The sequence below is a fragment of the Herpailurus yagouaroundi genome, unplaced genomic scaffold (assembly GCF_014898765.1).
Source record: "Herpailurus yagouaroundi ecotype Mexico unplaced genomic scaffold, PumYag 185, whole genome shotgun sequence".
Taxonomy (NCBI): Eukaryota; Metazoa; Chordata; class Mammalia; order Carnivora; family Felidae; genus Herpailurus; species Herpailurus yagouaroundi.
In genome coordinates, this window is record NW_024412416.1 from 14,046,343 (window position 1) to 14,051,588 (window position 5,246).

Here is a 5,246-nt window from a genome sequence, read left to right on the forward strand (position 1 = left end):
CTGAGGCAGGCCACCCAAACTGCTGACACCCTCCGTTGACCTCGGCAAAAGCAGTTGTGAGCCTGATGACTTTGTTTTTAGGTTTTGGAACCGAACTTTACAGGGATGGGTTCCAATCCTGGGTGGTGCTGAGAAAACTCTGGTCTCACCAGAACTTGGCAAAGACCACCAGACGTGTTTCATGTGAGGGCCTTTTCCCATAATCTGGCCAGAACAGTTTATGAATGTTCTGGGGAGCAAAAAGCAGGTCCCCAGGGCCGAGCAAGGCCCGCGCCCTGCTCCCAGCTAGGAGAGACCACACAGCCGTCCTCTCTCTCCTCTGGGTCTTTAGAGTGAGAAAACCACACCGCCCCACTCGTTCGGAAGCTAAGGGCGAAAGTGGAAAAAGCCAGCGACACAAATTGCATCCTACAGCTGAGAAAGCCTCTCTCTTGGAAAAGCTAGAAAATAAATAAATAAAGGGGGAAATCCAAATGGGATTGCTCTTCAAACACACAAATGATCTTATGTTAACAGTTGGGATTAAACAGCTGTCTCGTGGTTATGTGATCATAACAGATGCTGTGTGCAAACGTTTCCTGCTAGCTTTGTTTTGGTTATTGCTGTTCGTGCAGTTCAATGGGCTGAATTCAACTTAAGGGATACAGGTTTTTATTATCCTTCTGTGCTGCACGGGCAGCTTCATCATCTCTTTAAGAGGAAAGGAGGCGAGCGTGAGAGATAGATGGAGGGGAAATTGAGGGTGGGCTCTCCGATGTCACATCGGGAATGATGTCACATTGATGAAATTCCAACACGCTGGTTTATGACCACTTTACCATTAAAGTGGTCCCCAGTTCTATTATGTGGTTGGTTTTGTTTTGTTTCCTCTTCTTCTTCTTCTTCTTTTTTTTTTTTTTCCTCGTGGAGGCCGTCCTTGGGTCTAGTGCAGTTTATGCAGCTGGAATAGAATTTATAGAACACAGAGAAAGGTGTTTGGATGACTAACAGATTACAACGTTGTAACGATCCCTATTTTGTCTCTCTTCTTCCCATGCCCTCCGGTGAGAAAATATACAGGCTGACTTTGATTTTTCCTAGAAATTTCCTTTCGTCCTAGGAGGGGGGATCGCCCTGTGTGTGTCAGCCAAGCGACATGGTGAACCGTGACGATTTTTTTGGAAGTTCAAATCTGGAAGCCATTTTGGCCGGAATCACATTACTTGTTTAAACCAAAATATCCTCTTGGCTCAAATGCTTCGGAGAACCGCTGTGATTCATGACGTACTTTGCCAACCAGCAGATTTCACTTTTATTACTTATATTTTCCAATTTTTTTTTTTTTTTTTTGGATACGATGTAAATGGCAGAAATAATGTTTCTGGGCTCAAAAGGTACCTGGCTATCAGAAGGAGGAGTCAGAGGGATGAATGTGGCCATAGTTAACAGGTGGGGCGAGGCGTCTGCCTGCTCATCCCCAAGACTCCCCAGGACCTTGGTCCTCAACTGTAAAGGACCACTCTCATCAAGCACCCAGCCACGCATTCACTGACCAGCAGCTCACCAGTGCTTTTGGAAACCCTGGGTGGGGACAGGAGGGAGGGGCTTCCACTGCTTAGCACCTTATCTTATGAATCCTACCTTTGACTAGGACATCCTACCACGGCTAAGCCTCTCCCCTCTGACACATTTACGGAAGGGGAGCTTTTAATACCATATAGATACATTTAAGGAGCCAAACTCAAGTCGCCTCTTATGCTCGCTCAAAAAAAGGGGGGGGGTTAACCATTCCTCTCTGGGGTTCAGCAGCTCGCAGAATGAAATCAGGCGTCCGCTGATAAGCTGCCAGAGAGGTCCTATGTCCCTAATGTTTCAAACACATTTCAAAGTGACTTCATATGCATTCAGTGCTCGATCCTCTGGACAGCTCCTGGAGGTATTTTCCTGACCTTACAGAAAAACAAGTCAAGATCCGTTTTGTAAGAAGAGTACTGGGTCGCGGTTGCCCAAGATGATGCAAGCTGGAAGTGATGGAGCCTACAGTGGTTCCCGCATCAGGGATCTGGGGCCAGGTGATAGGGAAATTGATTAGGGCATGTGCCCCAGGGGACCTCTGCTGCTGTTGTCATCGTCTGTTTCATTGGGGGAATTAGGGGGTGGGGGCTGCACTATGTCAGGCTATTTCCATGGCCTCTAAATAGCGGAGGCAAACATCAGCACTCTTATTCCGGTTCTGGGAATTTGAGCCCAGGGCTGAATATCAGCTTCCTCTGTGGGATCAAGCCTGTGCCAGCCTCAAGACAAAGGTCCTCCCCAAGGTACACAGACAGACAAGAAGTACACGAAAAGATGCTCCACGTCCCTCAACGTCAGGACAATGCAGATCAAAACTACAGTAGGATGTCACTTCCACGCGTTACGATGGCTACTAAAGAAATAAAGAAAAAAAAAAGCGTTGACAAGGATTGGGAGCAATCAAGACCCTTGTACATTGTTGGAAGGGATGGAAAATGGCGTGGCCGCTGCAATGGCGATCAGGTGGGAGTGACCCAAGGGCCCGTCAGTGGACGGACAGATCAGCAACATGTGGTCTATATACACCGCGAAAATCATTCAGCCTCAACAGGAAGGACGTGTTATCGTATGCCACAACATCGATGAACTTCGGGGTCCTTTATGCTGAGTGAAGCAAGCCAGTCACAGGAAGGCAAATACCGTGTGATTCCACTTACGCAAAGTGTGCAAAGTAGGAAAACCGATGGAGACTGAAAGTGGAACAGTGGTTGCCAGGGCCTGGGGAGGAGGAAATGGGGAATTAGTGTTTAATGGGTACAGAGTTTCATTTGGGGTGACAGGCAAGTTCTGGAAATGGATGGTGGTAGTGGGTGCACAACAATATGAATATACCTAATATCACTGAACTGAACTAGACACTCACAATTTTTATTCTATCTCTATTTTTACCACAATAAAAAGAAATCAGGGATTCCTGGGTGGCTCGGTCGGTTGAGGGTCCGACTCTTGATTTCGGCTCAGGTCATAATCCCAGGGTCATAGGATCGAACCCCACGCCAGGCTCCGTGCTAAGGGAGGGGCCCTGTTTAAGATTCTCTCTCTCACTCCCTCTGCCCCTTTTCTGCTCATGCTCTCTCTCTCTCTCTCTCTCAAATAAAATAATTAGAAAAGAACAAAGAAATTAGAGCCAACAAACAAGCAAACAGACAAAAGGTCCACTACGGTCACCTGGTACCTGAAAGTTTCAGTCCCTGCAAACTGCCCCCCTTGGAATCTTGTTTTTGCCCTTTTTCCCACATCTGTTTTGGACATAACACATCCTCAGCCTTTCAGCATCACCGTGTATCCAGATACTATAGTGCATGCAGATTAAATATCTATGAGGGAAGTGCAAATCAAGCATCAGAGAGGTTTGATTTATACCCTTTCCCTGATGATTAGAAGTATCTCTAGGATCTTCGTTCTTTTCAGGCTTCATACCAATTAAAATGCAAATCTTTCCAAGAGAGAATGTTTTAAGCATTTTCATCTTTGAATGAATTTCAGGTCCTTTTATCTTCTGCCTCTTTTTTCTAAAATAAAGCTCCCTTTTATTATAAAGGTAATAGAGTAAACGAGTTAATAGCTAATACATATCAACAGCTCTTACAGACTGTCGAGATGGAGACGAACAGCCCAACAGAAGAATGGGCAGGAGCTGCGAGAAGGCGTTGGAGGAACCAGCCCAGACGGCCCAGTGGAAAATAAAAAGACGGTCCAAGTCGCTTGGTGGCAGGACAATGAAGATGGCGAAATAGCGAAGTATCATTTTATATTCATCATGCTGACAAAATGGAAAGACAAGCCTGTGTCACCTAGTGATGGCACGAATGTGTGCAAAAGAGTACGCTCACACACGGCCTATAAAAACGTCACGACTGTTTGCGTTTTAGAAGAGCTTTCTGATAGCGTCTCTTTAGTTAAAAGTGCATGTGCCTTTCACCCAGCAAGCCCACTGTCAGAAATCCACCCCCTAAAATAAAAGGTGCCCTCTTCTAGGTACTATGTGGATCATCTACAAGGTTGTTAGCTATGGCACTCTTCATAGCCAGAAAGACAGAAAGACAGGCAAGAAGGCAGGCAGGAAGGAAAGAAGGAAGGAAGAGAGAGGAAGGAAGGAAGAAAAAGAAAGAAAGAAAGAAAGAAAGAAAGAAAGAAAGAAAGAAAGAAGAAGGAAGGAAAGAAGAAAGAGAAAGAAAGAAAGAAGAAAAGAGAAAGAAAGAAAGAACAAAAAGAAAGAAAGAAAGAAAGAAAGAAAGAAAGAAAGAAGAAGGAAGGAGGGAGGGAAGGAAGAAAGGAAGGAAGGAAGGAAGGAAGGGAAGGAGGGAGGGAAGGAGGGAAGGAAGGAAGGCAAGAGAAGGAAACAAGACAAAAAAACCAAGAAAGACTCAAGCTCAGTACCTCCATTGCAGGGGCTATAATGGAACCACTAAAAAGAAAAAGAAACAGCCGTATCAGATGACTCGGAAGGGATTCCATGAAAAATTGCTGAGTAGGAAATCCTTGTGTAGGAAGTAAAGTTCATTTTGGAAAAACAAGTGGTCACATGCAGGCGTGTGCACACACACACACACACACACACACACACACACCCTCTATACCCACGGATAGGGGATCATAGGATTATATCTGTATAAGAATGTATGTGCTTGAAGACATATGGAAAGATTATTACTGGGTAATTCATATTATTTCCCTGTGGAGAAGTCGGCTGATGTGAGTAGAGAGAGAAGAGAGGGGAGTGAATTCACAAACTGAAGAGAGAAAGAAAAATGACCAAAAATGGCATCAAAAATGGACTCTATTTTCTGCATGGCGTGTTTCCTATAGGTGGGTATACATACAAAAAGCAACCTATATGAAAAACCACAGCCAAACTTTGGTTTTTAATAACTAAAACCCTGGGGGGAAAAACGAGGCTTCATGAGAGAATAGTACCCGCTACTCTTAGGATTAGTGCCATCCTTTGCCCAGTTAAAGAGAAAAATCAGCAGCTCAGGTTATTCAATATGAGTTTTGATGATGCAAAAGAACCCTCATTTGGTGATAGCCTTGGAAATGAAATGATTGCCATTTTTTGCTGTTGTGCATATCTCCGGTTCTAGGAAGCAAAGGTAGGAGAGGATAGTTCATGGCGCTTCGTCATGTCCTCAAAAGGGGTCATCTGCAACAGGGCTGAAACATCAGGTTATTGTTCGAAGTCACAGTCAAAC

General features: G+C 44.9%; 1 long non-coding RNA gene across 1 annotated transcript; it reads right to left on the bottom strand.

Annotated features, from left to right (window-relative positions):
• Nucleotides 1-873: 873 nt before the first annotated feature.
• Nucleotides 874-4,134, bottom strand: LOC121042459 (uncharacterized). Its single transcript, XR_005796219.1, has 2 exons — nt 3,644-4,134; nt 874-2,772 (listed from the first exon to the last, which is right to left on the bottom strand). It is a non-coding gene; the product is annotated as an uncharacterized LOC121042459 (long non-coding RNA).
• Nucleotides 4,135-5,246: the final 1,112 nt, after the last annotated feature.